This window comes from Numenius arquata, chromosome 9 (assembly GCF_964106895.1).
Source record: "Numenius arquata chromosome 9, bNumArq3.hap1.1, whole genome shotgun sequence".
Lineage (NCBI taxonomy): Eukaryota > Metazoa > Chordata > Aves > Charadriiformes > Scolopacidae > Numenius > Numenius arquata.
In genome coordinates this window covers 46,102,620-46,126,562 of record NC_133584.1, presented here as the reverse complement: position 1 = coordinate 46,126,562, position 23,943 = coordinate 46,102,620, and positions in this window count along the sequence as shown.

Genomic DNA, 23,943 nt, shown 5'->3' with positions numbered 1-23,943 from the left:
CTACATCTCTTTTCCATATTTCCCAGGCTTCAGTTGCTCTGTTCTTTAAGAACAATGATTGTTTTGAAAAGGAGCTCAGATGACCACTGTAGGCATTCCTATACAGGAATGTCAACTTAGATTTATACAGAAATGTCAATTTATATTAAGTGCAGTCCACTTAAGGGCTGAAATTCTGCTGAAGATGTCAAAAAGAGGAGCTCTACCGAGCAGGATGTGGTCCCAGAAGGGTTTAGTAACTACTTGGAAAGAGATATTCAGCAAAAGTAATGGAGTAAGTCCAAAAAGTGGTGTTCTTCATGGAGATTTTGTCTGGCTTTTGTTTCCCTTTCTTCTCCATGCCCATTACTAAATGGCTCAGGGAAGACCTTACACAGGTTTTCAGAAAGTACCTTTCATGCACATCCAGTAGCGTCTGGTCCACTGAATCGACAACCTGCATCTTCAACAGCTCATCATCGTGTGGTCGCTCAGCTCGGTGACCCAGCAGCTGGTCAGGAGTTCAAGGGACACCCTTAGTGTGCAGAACAAGTCAAGATTCTTTAGGATGTGTTTTGCTTGGCTTGGAGAAACAATGTAGGACCTTGGGTGCAAAAGTTGCTCTGTAATGCTGCAGCATGCTGCCCCGTACAATGTGATAACTTGGACACTGGAATACCATTTACTACAAAGATATATTGAAGAAATATGCAAGTTCAGCTCAAATTTCCAGAAACCCTGTTCATTCTGGCCAACTTTTACCTGGTGTTCCTCAATAAACCGTGAGAAAAGTCCCCCGGTTCCCAGTGAAGGACACAAGAATCACAGGACACCCGTGTAGAATGTGTGTACTAGGAATAGAGAGTCCTTGTCCCTGAGGCAATTCACTCCCTCTCTCAGCTCACGCAGCCCATCTCTGCTGCTGTGCATCTTTGTGTTATAGCACAAACCCACGATGGCAAACCACCATGCCCGTGGTTCACCACTGGTTCACCAGCTGGTTCACCACAAACCAGTGCAGACTGAGAGGTGGGTCTAACATGAACACTCAAAAACACCAAGAGAGTCTCAACTCTCTAAGGCTATGTTTTACATGCAAAATAATCTTTTTATGTAGAGAATCTCAACTATTCCAGATAAGATGGAAGCAGATCTCTTCCTTGCCATCCAGATAAGATGGAAGCAGATCTCTTCCTTGCCATCCATGGCCTCACAAGGCAGATCCCAGCCTCTGAGCTAACCTTCAAACAGTTCAACGAGGCTCCTATTTTGCAGTGAGCCCTGTGCAGTCCCTCTGAGCCTTGAGGAAAAGTCTGTCTTTCCCTCTTCTCTGAATCCAGCTGAGAACACGTTTTTCTCAGGAGTTTTCTGATCTCTTTGCCCGCTGCCTGGCTTTCTGGGAGGCTGTGTTGAAAACGTGCCTTCCCTGGGTGCAGGCATGCAGTTCCTTTTCCAAAACAGGGTCCCCACCTCACCTAGGACCAGCAGCCAGAGCAAGGCAACCGGGGGAGCATCTTCCTCCCTGGTGCCTGTCCATGCCCTGCTGAGAGCCCACAGGATGGAGCATGCGAAGATGCAAAGCAGACAGCTGCCTCATGTCCCCCTGCCCGCGGCCAAGCTCCTGGGAACAGTGAGCTGCCCCCTGCAGCTCTCCCTTCCTGCCATTTGATGGTGAATACACTTTTTAGACATGTTTCTATGGGAACGAGGCTTAACGCAGCCACACTGTCTCCTCGTCTCCTCCTAATAACTTCTGAACCCTTCAGCTCATCCCAGCCAGAAGTTGACAGAAGAAGAAGAAAACTCAGAGATAATCAAGTTCTTCAAGCTTCATGAGCACATGGGTTGAGTGAGTAATGGGGAGAGAAAGCATACTGTAAGTGCCTTGACAAATGGAAAAGCTGTAGCCCAAGCTCACATGTTAACGCCAGCTACATGAGCCATTTTATGAAGACCCCCTGTTCCCTAGGAAGAAGACGTCCACTGGGCCGGTGGTCGACTGGCAGACAAATCCACTGGAAAACAGGCCTCATCAGTACCTGTGCACACAAAATTGCTTGTTTTTTCTTCTCTTCCAAAAGGTAGAAATATAAATAGCACTCGATTCCAGAAATCCTGAGGGATGAAAGATCAGGCTGATTGTTTTCATTTGCCGCTGCTGGACAGGGTTTCTCCTCTGCTTTTAATCCCTTCTTTTCCTCGAGATTTTTATTTGAATTTTGGAATTCTGTTTTCTATATCAAGATAAATATTTTCAAGCAAGCTTGCATACATGCAGCCTTTTTTTTTGCTCTAGTCGTATCACCAGAAAGTTAAAACTGGGAACATCTGGATAAAAATCTGTGTGTTGTTCTTGTTCCCATGTTGTAATACTGACTCCAGCTGAGTTGGGAGTTTTACCATAGACTATAACGGGGTCAGAATTGCAGTTCTGCTGCATGAGATTCACCAGCATTCACAGTTACTGCTTCAGAAATTGCAGAATTTAATCCCAAATGAAATAAGTGTAGTTACAAGCTGCTACAGAAATGTTTGACTTCACACAAAGGTTTCTCATTTTACCAACAAATAAGATCTTATTTTCAGGTGTTGACCCATGTCATAAAGAAGATAGAAGGTAATAGTGAGGCGTTTTTTTAAACTGCGTTGTCCACCTGGGGATGTTAGGAAGGTATAAGGACAGGGCATAAGTGGTGTTTTCCCCTATGGCAAGTTTTCAGCTGAAAGGACAACTGGAGCGTAACTGAACAAAGGCATAAAAGCTGCTCTAGGACCACTGGATACTCTGCCTGTCAGTAATTTAGTGTGTTTAAAATGGAGGATCCTTTCTACATTAGGAAAGAAGGTTACCAGCTTGCCAAGTGAAAAAATTTGAGGCTTGACCCTATTGTGGACTCCTCTTGGGATGGCTGAATGACAGCATCCAGAACACCAGACCCCCAGAGGTGCTCAGAGACACAGAAGCTGCAGCAGGGGCTGGCTGCAGCCCCAGGCATAAAGATTTGCCTTTGGCTAGCAAGAGTCAAAACTGATGGCTTACTTTTGGCAGTGGTTCACTTTTTGATTTTTGATCACTATTTGCACCTAGTGAGCTCCTATAGAAGCCGCAGGTATGGTGCTCAGAGCAGCCTTAGCAAGAGCCTTTCCCAGCCCATGTGCCACCATTCGTGTTCCTCCCCTCACTTGTGTCGCGATTCTTTCCTGTCCTTCAGCCTCCCACGTAGCCATGTTAACTCCAGTTGTATATCTTGCTAAACAGTGGCATCCCAGTCAGGGCAGGCTTTTATTTTTGCTTCTTGACAGCAATGGTAACAGTTTAGCAGGGATACACACTGTGCACAACAAAAGCAAAGACCCCCAAGTGCTCCCCTGCATTTAATCATGGAAGACAAAACCCAGTCTTCCCTCATAAATTTTGCCATAACATTATTATAGTGGTGCACAAATGTTAGTCTCCTCCTGGCATCCTCTTTTCCCACAGAGTTTAGATATAGATGATTCATTCTTAAGAAATCAGCACAACATGCAACAGTATATATGAAATGTAATTTTTCTTTTTTTTTTTTTACCCTTGGATTTACTCATTTCTACAATATTAACAGAGAGGAATGTCTTACAATAGTCCCAGATCTGCTTTTCCTTACTAGCTCATTTAAATTGTCTCTTGGGTACCCTAACCTACTTTCTGAGCTGCCTTTCCTTGTAGCACACTTGCTTTGCAAGTTTTCCCTTTATAAAAAGGTTGAGTAGTTTGCTTTCAGCTACTTTGGCTTTTGTTATCTCCTTAAATACTACTACGCTCATCGAAATACACAATCTGTATCCTGCCTTATGTTACAACCTAAGTAAGAGGAGCAGTATGCTGATCCAGAAATACAGGCGCTTTAGAGTGCAAAACTGTCATTAGAGGGAGAGGAACTCGGTTCTCCTTCAGCAGCATAGCAATGTCTTCTACTTCGTAACTTTCCACAATGTCTCCACTGAAGGAAAAATAAAGTAGTACATTTTGACCTGCGATTATGAAAAAATTTTTACATTATTTTTACTTGCAAAATGGATGGAAACATTTAAATAGTTCTAACATGGAAACAACCAACCTGTGGCAATAAAGTGTTTTGCTGGGCTGGTCATTTTCCCTAGACTTTCATGACCTGCTGCCCAAGTAATTGTTCTGTTTACCCTCTAATTCATAAAGCTTCAGTTTATTACATTCTCATATTTCCCCTAAACTGTCTTCTGCCCAGATCTTTCACCTTTGGCAGCTGCATACTTTGCTTTCTCTGGAAAACAAAATCAAGTGTTACGTAACTATTAAAAAGGATCAGGTAGAAAAGTTTTCTTATGAGCCAGATTATCAGTAAATTGTTAATTCTGCAACATATGAATTAAATAGAAAGCCTCTTTAGTTAAGTTTAGTTGTTTAGCTGCTTTACTCAACCAAATCATCCCACTACAGGAATGAGACTTCGTGTTGAGTAGAAAATGACACAAAAACACAGCCTTTTTATCAACTGTACTTCAGCAACTTGTACATTAAGGATACCACCAGCAGTAGAGTTTGTAGAGGTTTTTGCACTCTACACAGAGTGCAAGAATTCATAAACGGTTAACAAACCAAGGCCAAGATTTGCCTTGCCCAAATTAAACTACGTAACTAAAGCAAGGTTATTGACAGGCAGCTAAAATTTACCGTTGAGGGTCCACCCATTGTTCGAAAAGTTTTGCCAAGGTTGGGAACCTGAGGCAAATACAGCACATTTCAGTGAGTTGGCACAAATGTGGGTGTGATCCTTCTCTGCAGCTGCAGGCACAGAAAAAAGTAGGATCTAGGGTGAAGATCAAGTAGAAAAGGGCAGGGAGGAGAGAGGGGACATCTCACCCAGGACCCTACTGAGAGGTGAACAGTGTGATGGGCTGGGAGGCAACCTCATCTTAGACAGCAGACATGAGCGCTCTCATGTCCCAGGGGCACTGTAAATTTGGATCCTGTGGGGCAGCAGAAATGTTAAGCACTTCAGGGACTATAGGGTAATCCATTATTTCACAAGTTCAACTAGTGAAATAATGGTCAGAATGTCACAGCACCTAGCTCTGTAGCATCATCTACAGTCAGAGCTTACCAGCACTGGCACAAAATAAATACCACAGGTTTGGAGGTGTAATATTTCTCAGTCATGAAGGATTTCAGGATTTACAGAGCAAAAATGTCAGTTAACTCAGTGAGAGTGTTTTCTTGTCCAGAATTTAGTGAAAGTGAACCAGGAACCTCAGGACCTGGGATATCAGTTTTTAAGTCTGACCATCACTGCAGAGAGGATCCAAGAACAGGGAATTCTGTGCTGTAATGGGGAAAAGTTGATTTTTAAACTGTGCCGGCTGTGCCAGCTCCTCCAGATCTTGCGTGAAGCCACTCCCTGGCTCAAGGACCAGATACGGCTCTCAGCTGCCTGTCTCACAGTGAAGCTGTGTATTTTGGCACAGATACACCAGATCTGCACCTGCTGGCAATTCCTTACTGCAATGCACCCTCACAGAGCTCTTCCAAGGCCTTGTCTGAGGAGGTTTCAGCATCAGGACTGGGGGAGCATCTGATTTCTCCATTTCTGCGGCTCTATGGTCTAAGCCCCAAAGGACCTCCTCCCAGGAGCTGGCAACTAACCTACCTCAGACACTCAGCTGGAACTAGACCTGCAAGAAATCCCACCTCCCCTCTGACTGTTTTATCTCCAGGTAGATGACAGTATGATTTCTTTGCTCTGGGTCTGGCCAGCTCATGGTTTTCAGCAGCTCCGAAAGGCTACAGTGAGAGAATGGGCTTCTCTCAATCCCTTGAGGTTTCACCTGAGCTTTCCGTTTAGCAGCTACCTAAGCAATTTTTCGTTTACTGTCTTCTGTAAGGAGATCTCACTTCAAATCTGCCAGCCAGAGTATTCAGGAAGCAGGACATACTTTAGAAATGAGCACCAAAGAGAGGAAATACAGTGCTATCTTTGAGGAAGTGAGAGCAGTTGGGAAGGATGGACAAGTGTTCATGCACTAAGGGAAAGGCAACCCAAGGAGGAGGCAGCAGGACATCCAAATCTCCAGAGATTACTGCAAGAAAGAGAGATGACTGGCCAGCCAGTCAACACAAGCTGTGCTTTGGTGGGGCATGTATGTAGCCTGGTCCAGAGGGAGAGTTCACAAGTCTCTCTCGAACACCTTTACAGCTGTGATGAGTTATGGTTCATCCTCCAGACTCATGATAAACACAGATGGGCGTGAGAACTGACAGCTAACACGGGGAGTCGATATCGGGCACCCAGCCTTTCGTTCATCTCCATCTGCAACTTGAAGTAATACGTTGCTTTTTTTTTTTCAGGCTGCCTCAGTCAGCAGGCAGAGAGGGATGCTCCTTCCCTCATGGCAGAAAGGTCTCCCTTTGTTGGTGACCAACTAAATTCTTTCCCTCTAACTTTGGGTTTAATCTCTAACACTCTGACTGGAAGCCTACTCTGACACTTAAACAAATTTAAAAATCATATCAAGCTCTTTAAAAATATCCAGGCCTTCATTATCATGAAGTGGGGAGTTAATCAAAGGATGTTTTACATTTTCCAGGGAAGGAACCTCTGAAGCATTTCCACTTAGCTTGCTGGAATTTAAGGAGCAAGCTAATTAATTTGTGGCCTGTGGAAGAATTCAAGGGCTTACTGCAAATTCTTAAAGACCTTTTAAAATGATTTAAATGTTACAAAAAGTACTGAGGCACCACCCCTGGAGACTGAAGATGCCTTCTTTTCTACAGAGGGGGTCAAGCTGCTGTATGTTTCTCAGCATTACCAAACCAGCATGCCTCGGACCAGCTAACCTGGGGTGGGAAGTCAAGTGTTCATCCTATGCTGGTTCATGATTAAACACACACTTGAACGCACCCCTTCTCACATGCACATATTTGTCTCGAGGCTCGGCAAACTTCAGTAGAAGACAAACTTTGGACTTAACTTCTATGCTGAATTAGGTCCTTGTACTTGGCCTCTCTGCAGAGAAGAGTAAATGTCAGCAGTTACAGCTGTGATTCTCTGACTCTTAAATTGGAATGAGACTGGAATTAAATCAGAATGTCATCCGCAAGAGGTGGTAGAAACGTAATAAAAACTTTGGCCCTCATCTTCAGAAGAGATATAGCTGCTCAACTACCATTGAGCAGTGGTTAAAGTCACTGTAAAGGCTGTAAGTGTGAGATTTGAGAACTTATGATGGCTTTACTGTGTTTGAGTGTCCATTGCACCATATCTAATTTTTCTCCTCATCTGAGCTGGTGTCTCCAGTTGCCAGCCATTGAGCTCCAGATACTTCAGGCCCCTGCTCTTGGAGGGCTTCATCAGAGCGCTCCTGAAAATGGCTGCCTCTTCTAATCAAATCAAAGGATGTCTCTTCACTCTTTAGCAAGAGTAAGCAAAGAGAAGTAACTGTAATACAGTAAAAATTAAGCAACTTTCTACTGAATCCATGATTTGACTTCAAAATCCTCCTCCATCTTTCACACTCTGCTAACCAGCTTCCTCGGAATCCATATGGGAGAACCTTAATTTTTCCTCTACTCGAAACTCTAATTAGGGACTGGTAAATTGCTCATTCCTTGCCAGCCACCTGTGCACCATTCCTGACCTTGTCTCCCTGAGACACCTGGTTATACTATAGGAGATTTGCATTTCCTTCAAGCCTGGACTCCGGGAAAGAGGTGTCCACTCACTGCCGGTGTCCTTATCTCTACTGAGAGCAGCAGACCTATTTTTTTCTTCTCCCAGAGTCTATCACTTGGAAAAGCAGCTAAGACAGCTTTAGCAAGAATAAGTATAAGACTTTGCAAGGGTCCTCCCCCATCTCTGGAGACGAAACATAGGAACTGAACACCCAGTTCCCACAGACAGTCTCTAAAAGGCAGGAACGTAAAAGCTCCTCAAAGTGCTCAGTAAGCACTTTAGTGCACATGGTGCTCTATTTCTAGCCTTGCATGCAGCGTTTTATTGCCAGCCAGTGCACATTATATGCAACGTTGAATACAGGCAGGAACAACAAGGTGATTTTCTGAGCGAAAAGCTGGCAGCAGAACTTCTGGCTGCTGCTGCGCTTCAGAGCCTTGGATCAAGAGCTCTGAGCTCACTCACTTGCATGAGCAAATCTGAACCACACTGAATAATTTATTATACCTCCTTCACTTGACTCCAGTACTGACTCTAAGGGGCATCTTACATACCATGAACTTGGTATTGTTTCAACATATCATATGTGAAAGAGTCAGAAGAATATTATTTGTCCTGATAATATGGTTTGCGTAAGAAAACTCCAGTGTGGCTTCAAAGGGAAAGGAACTACTCTGAGATATCACTTCATTAAATCTTTGTATTTACTTAAGGAAGAATTTTATAGTAGGTAGATAGAAAAACAGGCACTGGGTGGAGATGAGGGCTAGAAATGGAAGAGCATAGAAGCAAAAGCTAGAAAAACGCACAAAAAGAAGGTGTATTTTTGGGAAGATTTCCATATAATCTAAATCCATCCCCTCCACTCCATGTTGACAGGACATTCTGTACCAGCACATTGGTTCAGGCCAGAGCATCACTGCTGTTTGCCAGACCAGCCAGTGTGCTGACGTCCCAGCACCTCTGCATGAGGCAGAAAAGCCAGTGGGTAAACTCCAGTGGCAGAAACATATCACAGCCCTTCTCCTGACTTACCAACACAGCTGACAAGTCAGGTCAGAAGAACATTTGTCATTTGCTCCTGCTTATTAAAGACCCCCTTGAGAATTTTAAAGAGCACAAAGATCTCAGCATCAGACAGAAACCATTGTACAAGTGCACATTACGACCACAAAAGAGGAATAGCTCTTCAGGGGGACAATACCAGTAAGAAGACATAGCTCCACTGGCTTGAATAAGTGTCCATCAGAGAGCATTCACGTTAACTCCTTGCCCTGAGCTTTGTTACAGAGCTACCAAGAAAATAATTCAGACTGCTCCTGTCATCAGCTACTCCTAGTTTTCCCAACTGCAAGATCACTCACTGAGAAGCATCATGTCTCTTGCACAGAGCGCAAGGGTTTTAGGGTCTGTTGGAAGTCCCTGTCATGCATGGCTGGCGTAGGGCCAGCCAGAACCAGGACCCGCTGAGACCTGTGAGCTGACGCAGTTCCCATCATACCAGCACTACGCCATCTGTGTAGACTGGGGAGATGTCAGTCTCTGGGCAGTTCTAGCCCATTTTGCCTGATAAACGCATACGAGTGCCAACATGTGCAAACAGTGCACTTGGAAATGCAGCAGTCATGCCCTTGCACTGGAAAGCAAAGGCTGACCCCATGCCCAAAGGTGCCAGCTGTGCTCTTCAGCTCAGCTCGGCTGTAAGGTGCATCCCAGCATCCCTGCTGCCCCACAGGCTGGAGCAGCCAGCTCCAGTGGCTCACATCAAGGGCAACTGGATCTACCTCAGCCCAGCTACTCAAGGCATTTTTATGCAGCTCTTCAGTAAAATGTACGTTTTTGCATCAGTAAAATGTAATTGTGGCAGTGTTTCTTACTGTTTTATAGAAAAGACCCTGTCCTTCAAAGGACAAATTAAATTAATTTGAATTATCCCTTGAAGGGTTCAAAGGTTCAGCCGAGTAACCCTCTGCAGCAGTGGGGACCTTCATGAAGAGGGGCCAGGGCAGAGGTGGGGAGAGCTACACCCCTGCAGCTGAGAGCTGAATGAGGGCTTGGACTTCCTATCTCTCTCCTTGCCCAAAATCTTAAATCGATCATTCACTAGTAACATCGTTATGTCTCTAGGGTGGAAATGAGGAACACCTCTTAAAATTAAAAGCCAAACCGTTACTCTTAACAGCGTGCATTTTTACCGCCATGTATGCTTTTCTACCATCATAAAATATGCAGTTATATTAATATATATAATTATCCAAAGCATCAATTTATTATTTAAAATGGCATTTAGTATATTCAATCAGTGCTTAAGCTCTTTAAAGGGATAATTCAAATTAATTTGACACTCAGCAATTGCAGAATCAATATTTAGCAGGTTTATATAATCTGTCCAAGTCTGTTAACACACACACAAAAAGCTCTCTCCATTGTTGAATTTCAAGCAGAAATGAAAGCAGGAACTTCTATTAGTTCTAAGAAGTGGAGACAGCCAGGAGCTGAAGATAAAAATATCAAATCACTTCTAACCGAAAGATTCCTGAAACATATGAACATTGTTGAAATGAAAATGTAAAGTCAGTATTTGAGAGCTAATATAGGCCTCATTAAATGAATATTTTTCCAATATCTTTGATTCAACTTAATTTTCATGTCAAATTCCAGCATATACGATCAGGTTTTTTTTCTAAATTTAACATGGTAACAGGAATGCACTCAGGATATTGTGAAAAAGCTAATAGCACTCAGTAATGAAGTATCTGTCCATCATCCCTATTGTTTTGTACGTGCTTAGGGAAGGAAGAAAATCTTTGAAGAACTCAATATTGCAGTGAGTAAGCTTCACCTAAAACCATGCCTGAGAGAAAACATTTAACAGCCTTTCGGCTGGACATGCCTTAATGTTTCCACATGTTCAAGTACTGACAAAATTAACTCCCTTCTGTAATTTTGAAGTTTTGGTGGTGCTGAGATGTGTGGTTCGAGCTGTGGTGAATATAGGAAGGTCAATTTTAAATTTACTGTCACAATCAAGTGATCTACATAAAAAACAGTGGAAAATTCTGTGGCATCCTTTCACTGTTTCTGCAAGTCATTAGTTTTTGTACATTCGCATTTTTTGGCAAAAGAGATTTAAGAGTTTAGTTCTTAGATGATAACGGAATTATAATCTGTCCCTTTTGCATACTTTCACAGTTGACAGTCCATAATGAGCAAATCAGTATGTAAAATTTGCATAAACAGTATTATTCCTCTTTTTACAGGTCTGTACAAGATTTCACAACTCACTGAAAAGTGCAACTCTGCTCTCATTTCAGGAGGTGTGTCTTCAAATGCTGAGACAACCACAAGTGTCATGGTCATCGTTTAGGTGGAGCCCTAATTTCAATGAATAGGAATATTTAAATAACACTGGGATTCATGCCTGGATCATGATTGCTCTCTCTGTTCTGCACTTTCTTCATTCCAGGCCAGGAGATACTGGAGACTGTACAGCCAACTTCTAGGATGTGAAACAAGCTTATGAATCAATAACACCTTCAGATATCAAATGGTCATGTTGACGTGGTTATCCTGCTATAGCCTTACAGGCAGATGACTCACCCTGTAGAAACATTTTAGGTATATCTTTTTGCCTTTTGGCGTCTGATAAAATAATTTCTGCATAAAGCTGATTTTAAATGCACTGCATAAATGCAAACTGTTGTTTGAGGAAATGGAGCAGCCATGGGCAACAATATTACAGACTGAGTCATTCAGAAATTAGTATTTCCTCTCCCAGGGGCATATCACTCATTCCCTGATCTTTACCTGAGTCTGATCACGTTCCTCATCCTTCTAGTGGCAGCTTTAGTGGAGCTTTGCCAGAATCTCTTCCCTAGTGTGTCTTGGTTTTCATTAAATGCCTGATACTTTTATCTGCCTTGTCTTTCAGTCCTCGCCCCAGGCCCATGGGAGCTCCTTCTCAAGGCTGTATCACCTTTCTGCTGCAATCCCCCTGGCTGTGATGGAGCTACCAGGGGTTCAGCCTGTGTCCATGGGCATGTCCATGTCCATGCCCTGTGTCCATGGGCTGCTCAGCCAGGATGAAAGTTTGTGCAGCTCCATTTATGCCATTGCCAAAAGGCCTGGCCCACCAGGACCTGACTGCCTACCTTTACTCAAGGTCCTGTCCAACACACAGTGCCCACTAAACCTTTGCAGTGAAAACACAAGCATCTACTAGTAGCAAGCCTTTGCTGTTTGCACATCCATTAATGGACCTCTTTAGTAGTGTCCTTGCTTCTAATCCAGGTAAGCAAACCACATATACATGCCAGAAAAGGGTTCCCCGCTCAGTCATGTTTCCCACCTGAAACCATACCCTGAATTTTTTGTGGATGTGCAGTGCAGGACAATCTAAGGCAAGGTCAAAATGAAAATATCTTTTCTTATACCCTCTTTTTCAAGCTCTCCTGTCCTTTGTTAAAGGTCTAGTTTTCCTCAAGATAACTTTACAGTCTAAATCAAATTTCAACAAGATACATAGCTTAGTCATGCTTTGCAGAAGGTAGTTTGTCTGATCCAGCACTCCTGAGAATGACTTAAAATAAGGACCAGATACAACCTTACTGGGAAGTATTAGCAAGTAAGAATACCCTCCCAAGAAGGAACAGTTCTTTTAAAGACAGAAAAGGTTAATTTTCACAATCAGAAAAAAGAGATGTAAGTAATTGTCTTGGGTCTGGCTGAGGTGGGGTTAATTTTCCGTATAAGAGCCCTCACAGTGCTGTGCTTTGTATTGGTATCTATAAAGGAGTTGGTAACACACCAGCGCTTTGGCTACTGCTGAGCAACGCTCACACAGCATCAAGGCTGTCTCTCCAACCCTAGTAGGCTGGGGGTGGGCAAGATCTTGGGAAGGGGCACTGCCAGGACAGCTGACCCAAACTGACCAAAGGGATATTCCATACCATATGATGTCTGCTCAGCAATAAAAGCTAAGGGAAAGGAGGAGGAAGGGGACATTCATTATTACGACATTTGTCTTCCAGAGCAACTGCTACGCCTGCTGAAGCCCTGCTTCCCAGGAAGGAGCTGGACATCTCCTGCTGATGGGAAGTAGAGAATAAATCTTTTGTTTTCCTTTACTTCTGCATGCAGCCTTCCCTTTTGCTTTATTGAACTGCCTTTATCGTGACCCCTGAGTTTTTTTCCATCTTGTTTTCTCCCCACCCTGTCCTGCTGAGGAGGGGAGTGACAGAGCAGCTTGGTGGGCACCTGGCATCCAACTAAAGTCAACCCACCACAGTAATGCATTCCTGAAAGTAATGCTGAAATGCATGAATGGATAAGCCTGACAAAAGTAGTGTTTCCCATCCCAGATTCTGCCACCTCCTTGAGGACTGGCAGTTGCTTCTAGTCCTCCACAGGTACTATACACCAGTTTGCTGATCATACCAGGGCTTTTCTTCTTACCACAGCCTCTGCAATTTTGCTCTGCTACACCCCTGTGATGTGTTGATTTGGGGAAGAGGGCACCCCCTCTCCCCTGAGGCATCTCAGCTACGTGCTTCTTCACTACGTTGGGCATCTCAGGTGCATGGCCCTTCACTATGTTGGGCCCTCTTGCAGCTCCAGTGTGCCAGCAAAAGGAGAAAAGTAGGGAAGTTCCCCTGCAAAGGGATTCTCTGATGCATATACATCCTGCCAGACAAGAAAGAAGGACTGCATGAGCTCGCTGCTGAAGCCTGCAGTGCAGTGGTTTGCCTGTGAAAGTCATTTGAACATCACGAACAAAAAAAAGAGAACTCCTGGATACGGTGCCATTTTCATTGTCACGTCTTGAGTCCAGCTGCACACTGAGCCCATTATTCCTTGTTCTGTCCTCACTCATTAACAGTGATACTCCATCCCTGACCTTTTTAACTGCTTCCTGTTGTGTACCTGCAGCCATCGCATCTCCACTCAGACACTCTTATTTAAGCTCAGTCTGCTCTGATCAATTCTGTCTTTCTGGGCTCTTCCACCCATGCTTAATTTTCAGACAATCTGGGGGGCTTGCTGCATGCTGAACTCCCTCCAACTTTGTTTATTTGAGTTTATTGAGGTGGACAGGAGTATTACGTTTCATGCATTCTAAGCTCCAGCCTCTTCTTAAAACAAGCAATTTGGCAGCGTGGGTGGCATAGGTTTTCTTTGGAGCCATCCTCCTCCCCTAGTCTCTCTCTCTCTGATGCCCCCCTCATTTCCCTGTGTCTGTCTTCATTTCTCCTTATTAGTAGTCCTCATACATCAGATTCTCCTCAAAAAAAAAAAAAAATTATTCACGCGAGTTGCCTGATAATGTTATGTGAAGGCTTGTTTTGAAGGCCTGTCATACGTGTCAAGGTTCAGACGACCTGAAGCGAGGGCTGTGTGTGTGAAAATGCAGAAGCTACCATTGCAGTGTGGGGCTTAAGGGATTAGTGCTACTGCTCGCCCAGGGCAGGGAGGTGGGTGCAGCCCCCTGGACTGCAGTCCAGGGAGGAGAACCTCTAGGGCTGAAGTAAGGCTGCTGTAAATGCTCCAGAGAGAGCAGCTTAGCTGGGGCCGAGAAGATGAATGCTAAGGCTAAAGAAGGGAGAGCTCCCTAGGCATTTCCAAACCACCCTCTGCATCACAGGGGCCGCTCTCTACGTCCCCACAGCCCTGGCATTGTACAAGCATCCTCTGGGCTGGGAACAGTCCCCTGGGGCTGCTGAACATGGCAGTACTCCAGAGCCGCAGGCGTGAACCCACAAAGGAGGTACCAGTAAACACTATTTCTGTAGCCTTCATTTTCCTTTTAGGCTGATTAAACTTTATTTTATCGCATCACGTATAAAACCATAATAAAGCCTGTAACAAAAGTATAGCAAGGGCACATCAAAAACAAAAGTCTCCACATACATACAGCAATCTATCTTCCCTAAAAGATAGAGAAACTACCAAGAGAGCACTTAAATGAGCTAAGATCTTTCATACAAGGTTTTATAGCATGCGTTTGTACTACAACTCAACAGTTGGATCACAAAGAGCATTCAAAGGAATGTAATCCTGATGTAATAAATTAGCTGCCTCTGTAAACCTAAAGGTATCAAGCTGTCACACAAGGGATTTCAATCCATAACTCTAATATAACCTCTGCAGGTTCTCTCAACAGCTTTAGTCTTTACAGATGAAGGGTTTGACCTGGTAATTCGTAACAGGAAGAGGCCTCCCTCTACTTTCATTGATCACTGCAGGAGACTATAGCTCTCAATAAAGCTTGCAGCTGAGCAAGACTTTCTTTTCCCTCCCTGATTTTATACTTGTGCATTCAAACATGAGCCCTGCAAGTGTTACGGTCTATATACTGCATATTCCAAGGGAAAAAAAGTTTCCATGGACAAGTGAAAGGAGACTCCCAGGTAGATGGGAAATTTCCTTCTGATACAGCAACAACATAGCTTTAGGGATGCTGAAATGCACCATCCCTTTCAATGTGTTGAGGCATCTGCAAGATATATGCAGCTCCTGGAGTCCAGTGTGAAACTGCAGACTCCCAAAATGGATGAGGCTGGAAAGGTTCTCAGCCCCTTGTAATTGGGTCTCCTATGGAGACCATCTCACCCAGCCTCACCTTTTCAGAGCAGGTTGCCCAGGACCACGTCCAGTCAGGTTTTGAGTATCTCCACTGATGGAGACTCCACAGCCTCTCTGGGCAACCCATACCAGTGTTTGACCACCCTCAGAAAAAAGAAGTGTTTTCCTGTGTTCAGATGGAGTTTTGCTTGTTTTAACTGCAGAAATGTCTGGCTCTCTCTTCCTTACTCCCCACTGGCATCCTCCCCAGCAGGTATTTATACACATGAAAATCCAATGAAAACACTGGCAATTTTACCCCCAAAATTAATCATCAGGAAACTTTCCTCCACTGAGAGGGCTTCACTACATGAAAGGCTCACAGAGCATTTCACAGTGAGTGACAATGTCATGAACCCTTTGGGCTGGAAGCCTTGAGAAGATTTGCCTCCTCTGAGTTTCTGAAGGCGTGTAACTTGGCATAGTGGTGGTGCATAATATCAGCCTCAAATAATTCTTTGGGAACACCTGAAAAGGACATTTCTGAAAATGAATTTGACTCTGGCTTCTAACCTGTGCTTATTTTTAGCAAGGTGTAGGCGTGACAATAATAAAGATAGCGATGTCTTGAAAGAAATTATGAAGCATGACATTTATTTTCACCCTGCTTCAAAATCCACTTTTATTGATCTGACTTGTACAATTTAAAACCACTGTTGTATAAAGATAAGAAAAGGGACTGGGCATGCTTAGAAGAAGTGGACTGTGAAAATCCTTTAAATGCTGCAGAACAGAAAGTTAACTTTAACCACTGAGGTGATCTAAGAAGATGATATATATCTGTTGGGCTGTTTCCAACTAATCCCATATTAATAATATTTGTTGATCAGCTACTAGCCAGAGATAGATTTCAGGACAGAAGTCTTCCAGAAAGAAAGTTAGAAATTCCTGTATGATGTTATTCAATGCAGTAGCATCACAGTAATGCAGACAAAGTCAATATCATAAGATGAAAGTGCTTTACTGAGGTCTAAGGTGGGTTAAATAGTTTGGATGTTTGACTAAAAAGGACATCATTGTCTTATTCAGACTGGGATGGGTGGCAGGCTTTCAGACATAGAGATTATATATTTCCAACTTGAAGTTTACCTTATTTTACACTTATTTTGTGATGATGGAATCTGTGTCTTCATAGAAAGGAAGCACAAATTCTGCAGTTTGGACTCTACTCTACATTTGCAATGTTCAAAAAGCTTCAGTGGTAAGAAGAAATGCCTTTACAGTTATAGTTCTAGAATGGACCCATATTATGACCACACTTGTTGCCAGGCCAAACCATCATTGTGACTTCTCTTTTCTACCTGAGAATAATTCTGAATTGGACTAGGCTTGCTCTAACTATATTACTGACATCTTGCTACCTCTTCCCAGCACTGTGCTCCGTGATATTTTTGACTGGCACAAGGCAAGTTCCCCACAAACACCTTTCCTTGTGTATTTCATGAAAACACTGTTAATTTATTCATGGCACTACCATTTCAGGCATCTCATAGTGTAACTGTTTATACCAATATACGCAACAGCACAGGAAAACTGCAAGATCATAAAGAATAGACAAAACCCAAATAACAAGGAATGATGCTGAAGGATCATAACAAATCTCTTTCTGAGGCTGCTCAGTATATCTCAATGGATAAACTGGATAGATTTATCCAGGTGGTTTACAGTAGTCAGGCTAAGGATTAATTTTTGCTGTGGCCACAACTGAGACAGAGTTTCGTTCTGCAATATCTGCTGGATGAGAAAAAGGAAAAAAAAAAAAAAGGAAGCCTAATCTCTCATGCTGCAGGTGTTTCAGGGCACCTGAGCAACCTCTGTAGGGCTCTGAGCTGCAGAACACTAATAGCCTTGTTCCTCCAGTCCAAAGAGCTTCTAGCCAGGGCAGCCTTGTCCGTTGGGGAGAGGGAAATTTCTGGGGCTAGTTTAGGACAAAACAAAGCCTTTGTCGAATCATCAACTCCACAGTCTGCACTATTTGTGAGAGGTTTTCCAACAGCCTTATGCTATGTATGTAACATATACATGCAAAATCTCCCACTGTCTGAATGTCTTGCTGTGGAAAAGAACGGAAGAACCACTGACGTGTGACACACATAAGTCACTTAACACAATCACAAATAACACACACTTATTATAAGAAGCTGCAGCATATGAACATGTCTAGAGCAGAATGAGAACACGTGCAACGGCTACAGCAATGTATGCAGCATAAATATATTTAGAAAGACTCATCTGGATGGTGTGAGTTACCACATTGACATCATCACCAATGTTGATTCTGAAATTTTTGGGTTCTTGATAGCTTTTTGGGAGGATGGTGAGGAGCCTTTCTGGTTTTCCACCAGCCACCAACCGTGCAGGCTAGGTCAACAGAACTTTTAGAAAAATAGATTGTAATAAAAATGGTTATAATGGAAAGCGTTGCTGTATTTTTTCACTCAGGTTCCTAAGTCTCACAATTACTGTTTTCAGTAAAGAAAAAAAAGGGGGAAACAAAGACAGCTTGCTCCTCCCTACCTTTAGCCATTCACAGCCAAATTTTCACATGCTTGGAAACCTCTGATCCATTGCCTACATCTTTTCTTTTCATCTTTTAAGACGGTGCATTTTCCTGGTTTCTTCATCAATCCCCTTTGTTGCTTTCTCTTATGTTCCCCTTTCTCTCTCTCTATTGCATTTGATATTAAATCATACTTTGTTATGGAAGTTATTTTTTTCCTTTTTCCAGTTTCCTGGGTGGTGTTGGGGGAATTTTAACACCTCACAAAGAAGATTTTCAGAAAATTATTTGGTAGAGGGGGGACCTTCTCCATTCCTGACATCACCTGGAGTACTCTGTTTTCAGTTTTCCCTCCCTATCTGAAGTGAAGAGGGTGCACTTTTCCAGAGTTCATGGTCCTTGCTTGTTGATTGTTCAGATTTCTGAGAACATAACAAGCAAATTTGTAGTTAATGGGGTCATGCTAGTAATAGTGTCTTAAAACAAACAGTGTGGTTGGTTGATGTTTGAACAGCAATCAAGTTCACCGAAGCACGAATATTTCTCTGCATATGCTTTCAGACACTTGTTGCAACCACTCAGAGTGAAACGCAAGAGTCACCGGAGAGTGCAGCAATCTACAACACACAGGAGGTGAAAAATTCTAACCAATATAGGAAGAGGAACTGAGCAGACAAGAATATTATCTAGATGAAGTTTGAATTAAAAAAAAAAAAAAAAAAGAAAAAAAGAGGAAAACGCCCACTGCATTTTAAACTAATTAACATGAAGAGAAATCAATGGATCCTACATTTTACATAAACCTCATCAACAAAATGAAGAGGGGCAGCAGGAGAGGATTTAATTGGACTCATATCATTTGTCTATGTAGGCACAGAGTTTTGTTTGGAGAGCTCTGCATCAACCACCAGGGTTGATACAAACAAGTGGTGTGCCAAGGTTTCTGTTTTTCAAGTCATAGGTCAAAGAACTAAAGAGAATGGTAGGGCAATTTTTCGACAAAAAGGAAATATTGGCCCAAAACAAAGTCACAATGAGTTATGGCTGGTGGGAGGGATTTGGAGACGTGCCAGATAGATTTTTTTTATTTTTTTTTTTGTCACTCTTTGCTAATACGCTGTTAGCTTTAGTGCTTGGAAAGAGAGATGAATTGTGACAGAAACAAATAGTACACAGTAATGGCACCCATGCAGCCCCAACGCACACTCGCCATATCAAAACTCGCTGATCTGTGCGCCAGTGCCAGCAACTGCAGAAGGCAAGCGTTGGGAGGTGCAAGCCAAAGCAAATTTTATTGCTTAATACAGTTTGATCTCCCAGTGCAAACTTCAATATCACCTCTGTTTACCTGGAAGCTGCTAGAGAATTATCCTTCTCAACATCCATCAGTCACAGAGCACTCCCCACCCCGGTGCTGACAGCACGCAACTCCCCATTGCTTAAAACATCTACACCCAGCATACCAGGAGGTTTAGTTTCTTCTCATGACATTAGAAATACTGCACTGATTACTCCTGTGGCAACCAGCCACTTCCCTTATTTTCCCTTATTTTTTGAGCCTGTCAGCTCTGGTGGTCTTTGACATCACACAATTAATTTAAACTCGTCACTTCTTCTGCCCCAAAGAAAGCCAGTCCGAGACGTGCTCTATTTCTACACTAGGAAGCCACTTTCCTGATTTTTGATAACCTGCATTGCACTGGACAAATACTTATCTAACAATCCCATGGCAGCAGAAATACTTGCACTGTTTTAAGTACCTAGGCTTGGCCAGCACAGTAGCTCAATATTGTTAACACAGCCTTTTTTAGTACTTTGACTTTACCTTTCAATTCTCAAAAACCCTAACACCATGTGGAGGCAGACAGTGATACTGTGGTAATTAGAGACTGTTGCAATTTAATAGCCATGAGGTGAAGACTGTTGTGTTTCATCAGCTCAAGACCTTCCCTCCAGCCGGTGGCAGACAGCAGCTTACCTCTCCCCCTGGTTTGGCTTGCTCTGCACATCTCTCTCTGTTTCCACACGGCAAGTAACAGGGAAGGGGACACAACCTCATTTCCTACCAGGCTCAGTTTGTCACTGCTTTTTGACACAGAAGAGGTTTGGTTCTTCTGTTGGCATAGGATAAAGTGTTATTGCTTCATAAGCATCTATTTTACTTGCTTGTTCTTCTTATTATTAGTACTATTCTTCAGTTTCTCAGGAATTACTTTTCTTGCTCTCTACAAGGAAAATGTCATGAGTTTGCCATTCCCTTGGCTTTGTCAGACCTCCCATGAGGCAAGCTCCATACCTGGGCAGGGATGCTCCTCTTTGCATGCACACTCTGTATTCAGAGTGGTGGCTGTGGCAGAGAAGACCACAGGCGTCTGTTGGGTGGTGGGACTCTCTCCCCACAGACATGCCTTAATGGCACAGCTGTGATTTCAGTGGGCAAAGCACCCAGCTGATGGGTATACAGGGTCATGAGAAAGAAAGACAGCTCATCAGGAGAAGATGAATTTGTACAGATTTTATAGACTTTAGGAGGAGTGGCTAAAGTTCCCAGGATAGGTAGAGGCATGCGGGGGTGACCCACAGGGCAAGGCTGTGACTGCCATCCCAACAGCCAGACACAGACTATTTCTACGTACCAGTGAAGTCAGGCCTTGCATAATTGGTTCAGCTACAGCATTTCTGTCAGTTGTAATTTAGGAGATTGAAACTAGGTATCAAATACTAATTGTCACTGACCTTCAGGAGCTCAGAATTTGCTCCCTTATTGTCAGCCTCATGTCACAGACAGAATTTTCAAAAGCTCAATATTTTCAAAAGTTGAGTTGCAGCTCAATTTTCAACACCAGCTCTGAGGCCAACATTTATAATACACAGCTGTATCCATGTCCACAATTATCAGTATTCAGTTGATTTGGTTCACTGTCAACAGTTTGAGTTCTCCCTAGCTGGTAATTACAGCACAAGTGATGTAAATACAGCACATGGGTGCACTTTAGCGTGCTGATTAGCAGTTAGACTTCACTTTGGTCTCATCCACACCAAGCTTACCCTACTTACAGCGACTAACACGCCAAGACTACTTAGTAATTGCAGTTGTGGAGGCTGCAGCACCTCTGTTAGGGCTCAGTATGTTGATTGCATCTTATGCAGTGTCACCACAGACCACATTCAAAGTTTACTGTAGCAATCTCTAAGGAAATCTCCCAGTCAGCCATCTGCGGTCAGAAAAATAACTACATACATGTATCTAGAAAAAGGCGGACAGCTCCTTATCTGCACACACAACCCAGAAACAAACATAGTCAAATGCAGCACAAATTGCAACTTGGAGATAAGTCAGCTAAATAACATGCATGCTGAAATGGTATGGAAGTAGGGACCCTCACAAAGAAGTTTGGTGCGGCAGAAAACCAGATGCACATCAACAGAAGGGCTCACTGCTCATCCTCACGAAGAGGACAAAAATAAAGACTAGAGGAAACATAAGCAAAAAAAAGAAACATGGCATAAGCACAAAATTTCCATAGTACGATCCAAGGGATCGTAAGACAAGAATGTCTTACAGCTCATGAAAATAAAAGCCAATATTAGCTACTTCTCCTCATGGTTTCTTACACTGAAAGGCACGATACATAAGGCATGGTGAAAAGCAAAGGGGATGACTGCAGCAAAGACAGGCAAAGAATACTATTTAATGAGGAAGAAGTGGGGAAAAGAGAGGGAACAAAACAAAACCATGGCTGTCTCCCTGGACTGCGTAGCCTACAACACCATCTGATATGCTGAGCTAGGATGCAAGATGCATCAATATGGCATCAACATGGATCCGTGAGGATATTTTCAGAGGACACTGGCCCACAAAATGAGCATCTGGGAATTCCAGAATAGCAGACTCCCACCAGCCTTAGGGCTGGCACTTGCTCAGTTTCACACTTTATTTCACAACGACCTACAGACCATCCTCTCCAAATGACTCGTGTATGTTGAGCACATCTACCCGAATCCAGGACCCCAAGCCTTCAACATTATGGGGAGAGTCTTAACAACAAATTGACTATCATGCATTTTTACTGCAAGTAGGACTGAAGCCCAGTTCAAGGAACTTGTCAATATGCTCCCATTCATATCACACATGCAACTAATCTGTGACTCCCATCTTTTTGAACGGTATTGATCAGTCACACCAACCAAAGCAATTTTACTTAGGAGTCACACTCTTTTCACCAGGGTAATTCAGAAGATGTAGGGACAATCTTTTAAATTGGACTAGTAAGATTCAAGAATGATGAGGATCTAGTGGGTAGACATGTGCCTGTTTGTAGCTTGCTTTTTAATTCCTAAGAGACATACCATGTAATACGTTTTAAGGGTGACCACACGCTGAACTGTGTGCTCTTTACCTAGGAGAGGACCAGCAGCTTGCTGACAACAACAGCAGAGTTCCCCTGCCACAGTCAAGGGTTTTAACACATTACCACCAGACCAAACAAACATCTAGCTAGGTTCCCACAACCATCAGCTCACCACAATACCTTAGAGCAGATACCTGGGACATACCTTAGAGCAGATCATCTGCTGGATGACAGGAGAGATGCTGTATGCTTGCTGGATTGGCTTATCCTCCTTTTCTAGACTCCCTCCAGTTTTCTAAAGCTAAAAACCACTAAATAAGAGGCCCTTTGCAAGGTCAGAGTAATTTAGCTATTAATTTGTACATCTACACTCGTTTTGCTTATTTTTATGGGCAGTATTTAGTTTTAATCTTTCCCACACAATCTTACCAAGAGTTGCAAAATTCTGCCCATTCTCTTCATTCCTCCAGAGGAAAGAAGGTGCCATTTCCTTTCCTCTTCCCTGCCATTATTTCCTTTTTCTGTGGGATCTGCAGATGCTCACAGTCTCTCTGGAGCAGGTGATTAAGGAGGTAATAGTGTGGAGCAGAACTCCTGCAGTTAGCAAAAGTTGGTAGGAAAGGCTACTTTCTTTTCATGAAACAGAAAAGCTATAGCTTAGTTTTGATTGTTTCTGCTTATCTTCAGTCAAACACTGTTACCTGATGAGAAAATAGCCTCTCTTCCCCCTGCCCAGCTTGATTTGGAGTGACAGCAGATTGGGGAAGCAATCAATCCTTCCCTCAGAGTGATTGCCACTAAGCCTCAGATGGCTCTGCTCAGGCTAATTCAAAGGGTCCTAGGAAAAGCATAAACTAGGCAATAGTGACAGAGGCAGGATGTTTTATATCAGTATTTAAAAAGATCTGCAGAAGGATCTTAACACTTATTCAAGGGAAGAGCAGCAGGAAGAGAGGGTTGGAGCAGGGGAGGAGGGAACCCTTTGAAACCCCAGGGAGCTGAGATAAACACACCCAACCGCAAACCACTGCTTTCTATTAAAGGACTGATTTCTTGTGTGTATCTTCCCTCATGTTCCTCTGAATCATTTTTATAGGTCTACCTGAAAAAGGAGGCAAGTGGTGCAAGATGAAGTGGGATGTGTGCTTGGTGTCCCTAGAAGAGTTGTTTATCGTTGCTGCAATCTCTCTACTGCACCTGCAGGACTTTTGGCAGAACTGGATTTCTACAGCAGGATTTCCAGACTTAGAGCTGTTTGCATATGTTTGTCATGAGGTTTGAAGGCAGGCAGCACAAGTTGTCATTCTTATCTGAGTGACATCACTTTTTTTGTTTTGTTTGTGTTTGTTTTTTTTTTTTAAACTGTGATGTAGAATGCCTCCAGGGAAAGATTTCTTTATACTTCAAAAGAGTGTAAATAAAATTAACTCATCCAAAGTCAGATTTCTTTTCTTACTCTTACTATTCATTCTTCATTTGCATTTATTTTCTTCTGCATTTGAACTGTGCTATCCATCTCTAGGCTGCTCTTTCCTATAGTCGTTGTCTTACTCAGGGTTATTTATCAGCTCTTTCCTGTTTTTAAAAGGCAATCTTTCTCTTTTTCTCATTCTATCATTCACACCCACACTTTCTCTTCCACCCCCCAACTGTCACCAATGTCTCTTCATTGTTTTGTTAGCTCTCTTCCTTGTCTTACTTGGATTGATTTCTATAACCCTACTGAAAAAAGAGGGGACAACTGCTGCCCAGCCCAGCCAGGGAGGCAGGAGTGAGTGGGTAGGACAGTCTGGTGGCATGCTGACAA